The sequence below is a fragment of the Arvicanthis niloticus genome, chromosome 9 (genome assembly GCF_011762505.2).
Source record: "Arvicanthis niloticus isolate mArvNil1 chromosome 9, mArvNil1.pat.X, whole genome shotgun sequence".
NCBI lineage: Eukaryota > Metazoa > Chordata > Mammalia > Rodentia > Muridae > Arvicanthis > Arvicanthis niloticus.
In genome coordinates this window covers 61,804,549-61,820,053 of record NC_047666.1, presented here as the reverse complement: position 1 = coordinate 61,820,053, position 15,505 = coordinate 61,804,549, and the positions used below count along the sequence as shown (strand labels likewise).

At 41.5% G+C, this 15,505-nt stretch overlaps 1 non-coding gene across 1 annotated transcript; it reads left to right on the top strand.

Annotated features, from left to right (window-relative positions):
* The first annotated feature begins 20 nt into the window (after positions 1–20).
* On the top strand, positions 21–151 carry LOC117715858 (small nucleolar RNA SNORA17). Its single transcript, XR_004607660.1, has one exon. It is a non-coding gene; the product is annotated as a small nucleolar RNA SNORA17 (small nucleolar RNA).
* The last annotated feature ends 15,354 nt before the right edge of the window (positions 152–15,505 follow it).

Here is a 15,505-nt window from a genome sequence, read left to right as displayed (position 1 = left end):
TTAATCAATTGATTGATCAATCTGACCTTAGAGATTTGCAGGAATGACTGCTGTGTCACACCTGCATTAGTTGGTGGCAGAGAGGAGAGATGTTATGGCTACATTCAGTGTTCTGATCTGTGAGCATCTGAATGATCAGTAGCCCAGCATGTCTTGAAAAAAGAAAGCCTGAGACAACCACCAGTCTGGTGCCTTGGAGGCCTGGATGAGCTCCCAGAGTAGGGAGTGAGCTAGAGACCATAAGAACCCTACCTAGGATCATGGGTTCAGGGGTGGGGGTGGGGGTGGGGAGAGAGTGAGCCCAAGACAGCTGACCCTTACAGGGAGCCACTCAGGTGGGCCTAGGCATTATGACCTCCAGTCCAGCTCCCTGGGGCCTGAACATGGATCTAGCTTGAGATGACCACTGGTCCATTGCAGCATAGGCCTAGGGGCAGACGGTGCCCGAGATGACCCCTGACTAGTGTCCTAATGTACAGGTGGAACACAGCACTCCTGAGACTACTCTTGAAATGAACCCACACACTCAGAGACCCCGGGCACCACTAAAAGAAGCAAGTGAGTGGTGGAGAAATGGAAAAGAAAGAGAAACAGAAGAAACACAATGGAGAGAGACAGAACTGGAGACTTGAGGGTAGAGAGGAACAGTCTGATGTGAGTAGCTTGTGATACCACCTGAGAACATGCAGGGGTACTGGCCTGTGCTACCACCAGGGGCCACATCTGGGTCTGTGGCCCTGAAACGGCAGGAGTCTGTTACTATCAAAAGCTAGACAGACAGACAGACACCCCTGGTCTGGGCTGCTGCCTGGGGCCATGTTGATGTCTGAGGGTTGTGTAGAACTGGCCCTACCCTTTGCCTGGGGGTTGTGGGAGAGCTGATCCTGGGGCCCTGAGAACAGGAGAGCAGACCCTACCCTTAGCCAGCTGCAGAACTCAGGGAAACCTTGCCTGGGCTGTCCAGTAGGGCTGGACTTGGAAATGGAAATTGCAGGTAAGTCAGCCTGTAAGGCAAAAAGCATGGGAGATTCAGCTCTACCTCTTGTTTGCTGTGTGGGGGTGGCAGCAAGGGAAGAGCCTCTTATCACCCAACGGCAGATGGGAGGAGGTCTTGAGAGCTGGGGAGTTGTCTCAGACCTTTACCTGTTGCAGCACCTGTACCTTGTCTGCACAGCACAGTAGAACTGTCCCTGGATGTGGCAGTCGTGAGTGAGCTGGTCCTGAGGGTGTGACTATGGGAGAGCCGGCTCTGGATCTTGCCTGTTTTGCGGCACAGATGAGGGAGAGATACTCCCCTCCCCATTTTCTCGTTCCTCACCACCTGTGGCACACAGGAGATCTGGCTCCGGGGTCATGAAAGTGAAACAATTATCCCTGTCCCTCACTGGCCTCAACAATCAGGAGAGCGGGCCCTGCAACTCACCTGGGAAGTAAGGTAGAGCTTGCTTTGGTTGTGGAGGTTGTGGGAGAGCCAGTCTCAAGGATATGAGAGTAGGACAGCTAGCCTAGCCCCTTGGCTAGTGCAGCACTCAGGAGAGTGGGCCCTGTACCTAGCCTGTGCAGCACCGTAGAGCTGACCTTGATGGCATGGGAGCGGAAGAGCCTGCCTCTTACTGGCTGCAGCATTGGATTGGCTAGCCGGGACAGGTAGGAGAGCTCGCCCTGATGGTGTGGGTACAGGAGAGCTGTCAGACTGACCAACTCAGATATCTTTCAGGCTCAGATCCAGGGCTTTGAGTTGCCTACCCCAATATCTACCCCATGATGTACTGCTGAAGTGTGTGAAGGGGCAGATCCAGAACTATAGGATTTTCACGACACCGGGCAACAACAGGATATCAGACAAGAGACCCAATGAGGATCCAGTATGGATAGTGTAGCAGAAGCCAAACTACTGGGTCACTGTAATGACCATTTGCAAGCAAAGACGTGTGGACTAAAGAGTATTCCGTGGGGCACATCGACACACTACAACTTCCACAATGAGATGTTTTTCTCTGTTGTAGGGGAGGTTGCAAGGATACAGGGTGGGTATGGTAGGGGTGGGGGGAGAGATGAGTGGGATTGAGTGCTGATGAGAAATTCACAAAGAACCAATAAAAAGTTTTAAAAAATTAATTGATTATGTCTTACTTATGTTATATGTATCTGCCTGCTTGTATGTTTACATACCGCATGTGTGTGGGTAGCAACAGAGTCCAGGAGAGGAACATTGGAGCCTTTGGAACTGGAATAACAGGTTTTTTACCACCATGTGGGTGCTGGGAACAGAACTTGGTCCTCTACAAAAGTGGCAAGTGCTCCTAGTGGCTAAGATACCTTTTATTTGATTTATTCGCTTTACATCCCACTCACTGCCCCTCCTCCTGATCACACCCTTCCACAATCCTTCCATCCATCTCCTTCTCCTCAGAGAGGGTGGCAGCCCCCACCCCCCAGGTATCCGCCCACCCAGGAACATCAAGTCTCTGTAGGGCTAGGCACATCCTTTCCCACTGAGGCCAGACAAGGAAGTGCAGCTAGCTACAAGAACATATCCCACAGACAGGCAACAGCTTTTGGGATAGCGCCTCCCCAACTCCAGTTGTTTGTGACCCACATGAAGACCAATCTGCACATCTGCTACATATGTGTATGTCGGGGGGCGGGGGCAGCTAGGTCCAGCTTATGTATACTCTTTGGTTGGTGGTTCAGTCTCTGAGAGCCCCAGGGGTCCAGGTTAGCTGACTTTGTTGGTCTTCCTCTGGAATTCCTATCTCCTTCAGAGCCTGTGATCCTACCCCCAACTCTTCCATAAGAGTCCCCAAGCTCCATTCACTGTTTGTCTCTTGGTGTCTGCATTTATATCTGAGTCAACTGCTGGGTGGAGCCTCTCAGAGGACGGCCAGGTTAGACTCCTGTCTGCAAGACTAACAGAATATCATTAATAGTGTCAGGGTTTGGTGCTTGACCATGGGTTGGGTCTTAAATTGGGTTGGTTATTGGTTGGCCATTTCCTCAGTCTCTGCTCCATCCCCCATCTCTGCATTTTTTTTTTAAAAGACAGGATAAATTTTGGTTCAAAAATTTTTTAAGTGGGTTGGTATCCCTAGCACACCACTGGGATTCCTGCTTGGCTACAGGAGGTTGCCCCTTCAGGTTCCATATTCCCAGTGCTGTGAGTCACAGCTAAGCTCACCCTCCTTGATTCTTGGGTACCTCTCTCATCTGAAGTTTCTGTCTCTTCCTGGAGATGTCCCCGACTCCCTCACCCCCATCAGTTGCAGATTTCCATTCATTCTCATGGCCGTTGACCATGTCTCCTGTCCCTCCCCATGCCTGATCCTGATCTGCCCATTTCCCTCCCCACCCTGTCCTCCCATCCAGGTCCTTCCCTCCCTCTGCCTCCTATGACTTCTAAGTGAGATTCAAGCATCCTTGTTTGGGCTTCTTGTTTAGCTTCTTGGGGTCCATACCCTATTTTTAACATTTGAAGTTTATTTCCTTTGTTCAGTGCTGGGATCTAACATGGAGGATCTATAAGTAGATATCAGGCAAGTGTTTATTACTGAGTGATTCCTCCAGCCCTTGAGTTTTAGTTTGACTAGTAGATTAAATACACACATGAAAAAAATAGTACTAGTGACATAGTTAAACTATGTGAAAACACTAAAACACACAAAAGATGGTGTTTTTCATCATTGGACATTACCTCCAGAGCTGGACATAGCTATTGGGTGACTGTGTGATGTAGCACGTAGGCAGCCTTTGTTCTTCCTGTCTAGTGGATAAAGCACGTGAGTATATTGCTCAGGAGTAGTGATGGCTCCCCAAATGAAGAGCCAATGACTTACAGGCACTCAGACTGGCCTGGGACTCACTATGTATTCTAAGCTGAAGTTGAACTGAGGTGATCCTCCTGCCTCAGCTTCTCCAGTGCTGAGACTGTAGTCACAAGTCACATGCCCAGCTTTACATTGATAAATTTTGCTTACAAATTTAAATTAACAGAAGCTGTTCTCCCCCACCACTTTCTCAAAATGTCCTTAATAAAGGACAAGACCAAAAAAGTTGTATACTTTGCAACCCTTGAGATCACTATCTTGGCACTGGAGACCCTGGCCAGTAAGGTGTCTGTCCTAATTTCTCCATTACTGTAAACCATTAAGCCATTGCCTAAACATTTCCCTTCACAGTAAAGTCTTCTAGGAGTATCTTATGTCAAAGATTAAAAAAAAATGAGTGGCACTCATAAGAATCTCCACACATAGCAAAACCAAAGCAAAAGGCCTTGCCAGGATATCCTACTCTATGCTGAACTATAACATTGGAAATAACCCAGTGTCACATACTACTGATAATAGCCCGGGCTGGATCTTTAGAAGATGGACTCAGTAGAACATTTATATCTCATGATAGTGTCTATATAACTGGCCGAGTTGGATGACATCTCTTCCTACTCCTTTTCAAATTCTAGTACAACAAATATCTCCCTAGGACACTCTATTATATCCTGGGCCCTAACCTGCTCTTGCCACATTTTCAGTCTTATACCATATTCCTTAAGAGCTGGAGACCACACTGAGGACACACTCCTATAGGCCAATTGACCACAGATTGTGCTCCAAACACCTCAACTTCTGTTTTGATATGCATCCAGTTTGAACATATAATATTCTAAATTGTCAGGTACATCTGTGCCACATCCTGGTAACAATTACAGTTTATTTGTGTCTTTGCTTGGCTTATGATTTAGGGGCTCACATAATATTAATTTAGTTCCCTGATTGAAAATGATACACCAGCCCTGCATTGTAGGTGACATCGCACTGGTACCAGATGTCACTACTGGGTGATGACAGTTCCTCAGGCAACATCACCCCAGCCAAAGACCTTGTCCTTGAAAATGCCTCACCTTCTATGTCAGAGTTGACTTTCCTCAGACACTAAAACTGTCACACATAGACATGTTGGTTACAATACATCTTTTTCTCCCTTCCTTTGATTTTAGAATTACATTTTGTAATCTTATTTATTTAATTTCCTGGGCATAATTTTTATTCTGTGATAAAACATTTACCTTATGTTGCCATGCTCAAAGGGGACTCTGATAGAGTTTATTAAAATTAATGGAGATTATGGATCTCCTCTGGAGTCCTCTTCTCACATCAGTCACGATCGTGACCTAGGTTCCCTTCAGCTTTCTACCATGACCACCACGACCATGCTTTCACCTTGCTCAAACACACCACCTCAGTATAATGGGTACATTCTCCTCCAAATAATGGCCATAAGCTGTGGCAGAATTTTCCCTGTCCCATCTATTTGCAGCGGGAGGCCTGTGATTGGATAGGGAAAAGGGTGGCAGAGCTAAGGGTGGCAGAGACAGAAATGCAGCGAGAAACAAGGGGGAGAGAAAGGTGGCGGAAAATGGCACCGGAAATGAGCCCAGGTGGCTTTTGTAATCTCAGGTAGTTATGTGTATCCAAATGATATATTAAATCCGTTGGTTAACTATAAGCATTAAGAGTCTTGATTTTGCCGGGTGATGGGTAATGTGGTGGCTGATTGAGGGGTGGATGGGTCATTGCATGGGGCTGGCATGGCTGTGAAGGGAACTCTTGCGGCTCGAGATGAGGACACCTGGATTGGGCCAGGTGGCCCTCTGGTAGCCGGCATTAGTGCAGGAACTTGGCGGCTAAGCTGGGAGCCAGCCGGAAGTGTTCTTTTCTAATACCTCCCGCTACAACAAGCAAGGTATCTAGTTTTCCTTATTGCCTCCTCTGTCTGTTTACTCTACTGAAACCATACTCCAGTTCACACTGTTCGTATTGGAATTTCTCATATTGGCAATCAACCGGGAACTAGTTAAATTATATCTAAGAACTCTGGGAAAATGAATAGTATTTAGTATTTTGTCATATCAATAGGGCTTTCTAAAGACATAGAAGTTAGTAGCATTGTCCTACACAGAGGAACCGTTGTCCACTGAAAGCACAACTACCCACTTAGCACCTGGTAGTCCCTTCAGATCATGTTCAAAGGCCGAATAATGTGTTACTTTTAATGAAACAAGCATACAACTAGTCCAAATGGTAAAGGGTAACAGATTGATCTTTATTTGTTTACAAGCCATGGAAAGATGGCTTTGTGCTACCCAGGATACCACATACTGGGTGTACACAAGAATAGCCATGCTGTTTCCAAGGGAACAGAATAAGGTGATAACAGCCAAACACAAAGGCTTTGAGGATAAGTGATAAGCCTGAAAATTCAAAAATAACTGCTTATGCAAAGCTTGATGAGCTTCAAGAAATCACAAATGATTCAGAAAATTATCAGGGACATTTAATAGAGGCTGACACAACTTTAAAAAGTTAAAAAGATGCTAACTCATGGTGTCCATACCTCAGCTTCTTCAGTGATGGGATTATTCTATTTCCTGATCTGTGCTTTCTTTTTCCTTTCTCTCTTTCTCTTTCTCTTTCTTTCTTTCTTTCTTTATTTCTTTCTTTCTTTCTTTATTTCTTATTTCTTTCTTAGGTTCTATCAACTGCTGAATAAACTGTTCCTGTAGCTCTCAAGCTTTCTGTTAAGTTGCAGTCCAGGGAGAATAGCCAGTAGACCTGGTTATCCCATGTGGAGGAAGATCAGAGCTCCTTTGTTTCAACTTTATTAACAATTACTTCTTCATCATTTTTGAAATTTCCTCATCCCTGTATCTAATTTCTCCACAGAAGATACCCCAGAGCAATGCCTTCATCCCCAGTTAGTTCAATGTTGACCTTTTATCTCAGGCTATCTCCCTTTACTACTCTAGCACATTGAATTCGAGTTTAGGCTGAGTATTTGCAAATTTAGCTAGTTACAGAGAATCTATAAAGTGCAAATACTGACATATATAACATATGCTTATTACATATAAAGTTTTGGTTATTGCCTGCTTCCTGACAGAAAGCTGGCTTTGATTCCTGAACTTGAGGATGGTTTTTGCCTGATTCTAGTAGCTCAGTTCTGCTTTGTCAAGTGCCAGTTCCAGGAATTGTTCTGCCATATGATCTGCTTGCATTCCACTTGCTGACTTGATTGTCTGTATTGATGCCTACTTCCAGATCGGACACCCTCCTTTCCAACAATTATTTGTACATAAAGAATATAAAATGACAAGGGAGATACTGAAAATAAATATATGATGTGCTCAAAATTCTTTCAACAGTGACTGTGGCTATAGTATGGGAAAGTGCAAATGTACAAAAGTAGATTTAATACCACTGTTTAAACAACTAACTTCTCAATAAACAAGAACAGTGGTCAATAAACTCACATAGAGTTTAGTGAGAAATGAAATGTGGTAGAGATGAGGGGATATACTTGATAGCTTCACCAATATTATTTATTATAATAAATAATAATATTAAATAAATTATTAATAATTGAATTAATAATTTAATAAATTATTAAATAAATTATTAAATCAATAAAGTATATGTGTGTTTCAATAATGACCAATATGTTGCAGCCTTAACTTATACCTGACTCAATTATACATACTTGAAATATAGGAACGAAATGTGTGAATAATGCAAAATGTATCTTTTTTCTTTCTTTTTTGATATTTTATTTATTTACATTTCAGATGCCACCCCCTTCCAATTCCCCTCACCCATTAATCCCCTATCCCATCCCTCCTCCTCCTTTTTTTTTGCCTTTATACTGCTTAAGTTACATGCAAGTATTAAGGTAAGTTCTAGATTGAGGAACTAGCAATACAATAGATACAAATGGTCCAGGAACAAGAAACACAATAAACCCAGATGATCAAAGAACATACACAACAATAAACAGAGTCCTGTGATCATTCCTGTGATTGCTATTTCTAAGGGCTTATTAGGATGATCAAAATACCTGAGTCTACTTTCCTGTCCTAGCCCAAAGTCATTTTCATGCCTGAAGCCTATTTCTTTGTTATAGCCTAAGATTTAGATTTCTGCCTGAAATTACTTCTTTGTTCCAGCCCAATGTCAGATTCCTGCCTGCAGTCCATTTCCTTGTTCTTGGCCTATGCCAAATTCCTTCTAAGAAGCCCATTTCCTTGTCCTTGGCCAATGACAGATTCCTGCCAGGCAGCTCCCAAAGCTCTTCACATCTCCCTCTTTTTATTGCATAAATGAGATTGAGCCTGTCTTAGATCATTCTGACAAGAAAGCCTTCCTTACCCATTGTGGAATATGCATTATCATAAGCAATGCACTTCTGTCTTAGGTTGATAAGGCTCTGTGCAGAATCTTACCCATCCTTGGCTTGCCAGCCTGTTAAATTAATAACTTTGTTTGGGGGTCCATTATCAGTTTCAAGTCATGTACTTTGGCTGCCAGCCTGTTGATGTAATTAGAGACAAGCTTTAACATCATGGGCAGGAATAAAAGTATTTCCAGGACAAGAAGGGCTAGCCTGATCAAGCTATATATGCCATTCCTGAGGTATGACCAAAATGAAAATACTGACCTCAGGCCATGGATAATTTTATCAGTATTATCTGCAGCATCAAAGCTCAACAGAGAAGCATTCTTTAAATTCATCATCTCATTATGCAAAGTTAACACACCCGGAGAGGTGTTAGGATTATGCCAAATACCCTACAGGTGTCTTTAAACTTTTTTCTAATTATGATGACAATCATTGTAAATTTTAGAAGTAACACTACTCCAATGGTATTTGTCATGACACTTGGAATGGCTCCTAACTCTTGAACCCTGAACCTCTTTCAGATAATTTGAATAGGTTATAGAGCATCATCCATTGTTTCAGATACCTATATTAATCCTTTTGTATACTCAATACATTAGTAACATTTTTTTTTTTTTGCTAGATGGTTAACAAAAATAGTTGTCTTAACTCCTTGTGTCAATGCTAGTGCAGAAGCAGTGGTGCTAGCAATTAATAAAATTAAAGCTGTTATACCAGCAATAATCAAGCTCGTTACCCTCTTGCTTTTGCTTAAAGTCTAACTCATTTCTTCCAGCACTTTCGAGTTTTTTTTTTTCAGAGAATCAGGGTTTTCTAATATTCAGGGCAGTAAGACAAAAGCTGGTTGATAGACCCCCATAACAGACATTCCAGGTTTCAACACACTAACACAATTGGAAATTATACAGTCAATGCAACTTACAATAAATACTGTAGAAGAGACAAAACCAATTTTAGCTTGACAATGAAAAGAGCCTTAAGTCATTTAAATCCTTGTTTGTGAAATCCAGATCCTGTCCCAACTTTATCTCTTGTGATCATAACATCATAGTAAACTACAGCTAACTTCCAAATATGTCTCTGAAAATGTCCAGATCCAGCCTTCCAAATGTAGACTGTTATTTCCAATATTGGATTGATTTCTAGATCAGCATTTGATTGAATCCTAGTAGCTGGTCACCTTTAACAAAAATACAAGAGATATTATAATTTCTCTTTTTGATTCTCCATCCCACAAGGTCTAAAAACTTGAGGCAAGGCAGCTTGTCCCATCTGGGATATAGCCAAGCAAAAGTGGGTCAGGAACATATGTCTAATACAGCTCCCCAGTCACCCTTTTCAGGGCACTCAGCAAGCTCACAGGTCAGCATCATTCTTTGTCTCAGCAACAGCATGTCTCACCAATCTTTTTAAAGTTCCATGGGCCTCTTCCACAATACCTTGTCTTTGAGGATTGTATGGAATCCCCATAATAAATTGTTGACAAAAAGTCTCAACTGATCGACTACAATTGCCAGATTCATTATCTGTTTTTTTAATTGGATATTTTATTTATTTACCTTTCAATGTTATTTCCTCTCCCATCCCCCCCCAACCCCTTATCCCATCCCCTCTCCTCCTACTTCTATTAGGGTGTGTCCCCACCCTTCCACCCATTCCTGCCTCCATGCTCTTGAATTCCCCAACACTAGGGAATCCAAACTTTCAGGGACCAAGGCCCTCCTCTTCCACTGATGCCTGACAAGGCCATTCTCAACTACCTATACAGGTGGAGCCATGAGTTCCTCCCTTTGTGTTCCCAGGCTGGAGGTTTAGACTCTGGGAGCTCTGTTTGAGTATTTTGATACTCCTTCTAAGAAGGATCAAAGCACCCACATTTTGGTTTTGCTTCTTCTTGAGCTTTGCATTTGATAATGCAAAATATATCTTGATAGTATAAATACACCAATAAATAGTCATTCATCATTATTGATGAAGAGATGAGAGAATTCAAGAATTTAGAATAAACAACTGAGTTTTCATTAACTATGCTAAATGACTTTTACCTTTTCACAATTTAATGTGGTTTAATGTGGTTTGCTTAGTTTTGTCCTTTCCCTCAGTAGTGGTCACTACCCAAGAAAGAGAGGAGCAGAGGGAAGGGCAATGGCCGTGTAAGGTACTCAATTACACAACTTCCCCATCACTGAACAACACTTCATCATTCTCACTAATTCCAACTTCCCCATCACTGAACAACACTTCATCATTTTCACCAATTTCAATTATACTGAAATCTTGATGAGAAATTACTAGTTCCCATTTTCTAACCCACCAGTATGTTTTTCAGCTATGACTCGTGTATGCAGGCTTTCTATCCCTTCATAAATACTGTAACGGGAATGTTGTAGACAGCAAGCTATTGCACTGACCACTGCAGTTTCTGGGAATAGAGTGAGTAAAGAGCCTCAGTAGAGGGAAAGCCTGTGTTTCTAGGAAGGAAGTAGGGTGTGTCTTAAAGGATGCTAACCACTAGCTTGTTCCAAATTAGAAATTTAAGCAAAGAAAAATAATTGTTTCTTAAAACATTTTTTAATTTATTCTTTGACAAGTGCAAACAATGAATGTAATCATACTCCCTCCTAAGCCCCTTCCAGTGCTGCCAAGACCCCTGGACATAGCTCCTCCTCTTCACTTCCTTCTCTCTCTCTCTCTCTCTCTCTCCCTCTCTCTCTCTCTCTCTCTCACACACACACACACACACACACACACACACACACACACACACACACACACTGAGTCTAATTAGAGCTGTCTATTAGAATGTTGATTGATCATGCTGCCCTGATTTTGTGCAGGTTACCATAGCAACAGTGAGCTCATGGGTGCTATGGTCATGTTATGGGTGCTGGGGACTTGAACTTGGGGTCCCATGCTTGTGGTACTCTTATCTGCTGAGCCATCAGCAAAGCCTTGCTTTTGTGTTTTCTTTGAGGAGAGGCATATAGTCTAGGCTGGCCTTGAACTATCTGTAGAGCCAAGGGTGACCTTGAATTCCTGAGATCCTCGTGCCTCCAAATCTGAAATGTTGAGGCTATAGGCATGAACCTTGCTTTATTTCTGTGAAAACATAATTTTAATAATTATGAGTGGAATTACTTTCAAGTACTGAAACTTTCACTTAAACACAAGTTTACTTAAAATATTAAATTATATTAACATTTAAATATACTTACAAATGTAGTTGATATTTTAAATATAATTCAAATATTACCCTTTATGTTAAGAATAAAATATGAGCATTGAGATGACAATTTGCTATAAATATAAAACTGCTTGAATTATGAAATATTATAGAAAAAAAACTAATATTCCAATTCTGAAGTCAAGATATAAATATTTCACAGATACTAACATGTAAGCTCATTAATATATTAATATTTGACAGATGTTTATTAAATAAGTAGTTAAAGTTCACGAAACTTTCAGAAACTAAGCAAAAAAGCACATAATGTTTTAAAGAAAGATACAGGTATAAATTATATAGGTAAGACTCTGCCATGGAAATTCTTAAGGAGAACCACAATAGATGTCAACACAAATAAGCATGGAGATATAAATATAAATCCTAAAAGTTTTATAAAATTATGAAACAAAATTTATGCAAACTAATACTCATTTAATGTAGCAATCATTTTAAGACTGATAATTAATAGTAAGTCTTGAATAAATGTTTAGTTAACAAAGAGTATATGTTAATTTCCAAATCTTTATTTTAAAGGTATTTTATATTTATTGCCTCATTTGAATCTTGCTCCAGGATAATGTCCAAATATGTACAAAAGGAACACATTCCTTTATTCATCTATTTATCCATCAGATTAGTTCATATGGGTTAGTTAATTCATACTAACAATGATGAGAAACATATAATGTAAAATGGGTTGAATGTCTTATCTGGAACTTGGATGATCATAAGTATTCTATGATATTGATAGTCTCTTCAGAATTCAAAACAAGCTCTAGATGAATAATGTTATAGAATCCTATTTTAAACAAGAAACAAATAAAACTATATAATTTTTTAAATCTTAGAAATATTTAAACTAAAGACATTATGAATTACCCTGATAGTCCTGTGAAGTGGTAGACTTTCAATACTTTTCTAAAGAGTTTTGATCTACATGTTCTGATCTATATGTTGGCTTTAGCATGAGGTTATCCCATGAATCAACCTGCACACTGGAAATACTCAATTTTCAACGTGTTTATTTGAGGCAATCCAGGCTGGTCTCAAACTCACCACCCTCTTATCCCACCTCCCTGAGTGCAGGGATTGCAATACACACCAATGGCCCATTTCTATTCAGTCTATTTTTAATTTAGAAACTGAAGATTTAAATTGAAAGAAGAGCTGGGTATAAAAATGGCCATTGAAAGAGTAGATTCAGTAAATATGGAAAGAATTACAAGAATAGCAGATGCAGATGGACAGAGTGAGCTGACCAGATAAGGGACCCCATTCAGAACCTTAAAAAAATAAAATAAATGAAAGGGTAGCTTTGAATTTTACAGTCAGAAATGAGATGTGGATAGAAGAGTCCAGCTTCAGGAATAACACAAAGAATTAGAATAGATGGCATACATCTTGGTTTGTAAAGCAAGATGGTGCACTAACCGTGCAAGAAGGCAGATTACCAGAGAATGCAGGAGGAAAAGAAATCTTTCAGAGATCTTACTCCTTTCTTTAAAAACTCAGAAAAAGTCAACTTCTGCAAGGGGTGGTGCTTTCTGGTGAGAGCAAGGTGACTCCAGTTACCCAGGAGACTATGGAAAAGCAGCCACAGACAAGGGGAGCCTGGCTCCCTGTGGATGCCCAGCCTCTGACTGGTGGAGGTCACACAGCAGGAGATGAGACTACTGACTGACCCTGGAGCTGTGCTTCTGTGCCCATTACCTCCTGCAGTTGCTGAAATGCAAGTGTGCAGCTTCCTGGTCTTCCTTGTCTGAAGACTTCAGCAGCTTGACAGGGAGAAGGTAGGAAGAAGCTGAGGGAGGAGAACAGGGAGACAGGGAGGTGGACCCTAAGATGGCGCTGTGTGTGTGTGTGTGTGTGTGTGTGTGTGTGTGTGTGTGTGTGTATGTGTGGCAGTCACCCACCAGCCTGTGGAACTGTCTGTGAAGTAAAAGTTTCAGGACATCTCACTGTCCCTCACCCACCACAAAACAACAACAGATCAACAGCAACAAAACAGCAGAGTTTGAATGTGTAAAGAAAACATAGATAGCACCAGGAACAAAGTTTACATCCCACCTACAAAACAAAACAAAACAAAACAAAACAAAACAAAACAAAACAAAACAAAACAGTGAAGGGAAAGCTTCTGTGGGACTCAGGTCAACCTGTCGGCTGGGCCTTCGCTCAGGGGTAAGCAGCACGTTTTTGAACCCTCCTTTAATCTCGCAGATGACCCTGTTAGATTGCTTATAATGTGCTTCCTGCAGAACGAAACACTGAGGCTAAAGTAGGTTAAGTGTCTTCCGGAGCCTTTGTATGTAGAAGAAGGAGCATCGAAAGCTTGCCATTTTGATGTCACCATCATTTTCATTTCCATTTAAAAATGCCACGTCAGCATCAGGAAAAAACTGTGTATAAAGATACTCGGAACTTCATCCACGATGAGGCTAATTGCACAATGAATTTCTGGCATGAAGAACGCAAGCCCAGACAAAAAGGCTAGAAACTCTTGGTTAGACCGAAGAAATCAGGAAGAGTGGAAAGCCCACGTTCCGAGCAATATTGACATCTCTGAAGCGCCATTACACATGGTCAAATATAACTTGGCAGGGTTCAGAGGTGACTACGCCTTTCGTTGCTCCCAGGGCTATAGGAGTTAAGGATGCTGCTTCTGAAGTGCAATGGGCGTAAGCTTCCTTAGCTTCCTCATCTCCAGGCTTCAGCAGTTTGACTGCGAGAAAGAAGCCCCGGGCATGGAAACAACATTTTCTATAGCTAAAAGTACAATATGTTAGGTCGTGAGCATGTTTCATCTTATACTGAGTTCCCAAAGTGGCACATGAACCTCATCCTTAAGTTTTCCCTTACATTTTGTCAGCATAGAGATGAGTGTTTTCACAAAGGGATTTTTTTTAAAAAGGATATTTTAAGGATAATGTTCTTCCCCTTTTACAAAGCAGCAGAGGTTTGCAAAACCCAGGACTAACACATCCAGTTACTTGCTGAAAAGCTCAGCTTTTTTTCTTTTCACTCATAATAATAATAAAAAAAAAAGAGTACAAAATGTTCACAGCACAGAAACATGTGGTCATATGCTAAAATATAAATACGTGCAGTTCTGTACAGCAGCGAAAATTTTGAAACAGCTATGTATTAAAGGAAAGATTTTCTTTTCCGTAAAATTTAGGATGGCCATTCAATGGAATGCTATTTTTTTCTTTTTTTAAATTTTTATTTATTTTTTTAAATAATTCTTTTTATGGGATATTTTCTTTATTTACATTTTAAATGTTATCCCCTTTCCTGTCCCCCTCCCCCAAATTCCCTATTCAATCTCCCCTCCCCTGCTTCTGTGAGGGTGTTCCCCCACCCAACCATCCACCCCTGCCTCTCCACCCTCAAATTTCCCTATCCTGGGGCATCGAGCCTTCATAGAACCAAGGGCCTCTCCTCCCATTGATGCCTGACAAGGCTATCCTCTGTTACATATACAGCTGGAGCCATGGGTCCCTCTGTGTGTACTCTTTGGTTGGTGGTTTAGTCCCTGATGCTCTGGGGGCATCTGGTCGATTGATATTATTGTTCTTTCTATGGGGTTGCAAACCCTTTCAGCTCCTTCAGTCCTTTCTCTAACTCCTCCATTGGGGACCCTGTGTTCAGTCCAATAGTTGGCTGTAAGCCTCTGCCTCTGTATTAGTGTATGAAATGAGTTAAAGGAAGAGGGAGAAAGATGTATTCATATTTTAATTAAAAATAAAGAACATACTTTTAAATGTAGACATTTAAAAAATAAATCTCGAGAATCCATGGACTTGCTGATCTGAAAATTGGCTAACATTTATGTTCAGAAACCCTCGGAAGAGTCTTCAGTAAAACTGAGATCAAGAGTGTTCAGTCCAATGGTTAGCTGTGAGCATCTGTCTCTATATATGTCAGGCTCTGGCAGACCTCTAAGGAAACAGCTATATCAGGCTCCTGTCAGCATGCACTTCCTGACATGCACGTCTACCTTTGGTGACTGCACATGGGATGGACACCCAGGTGGAACAGTCTCCAGACGGC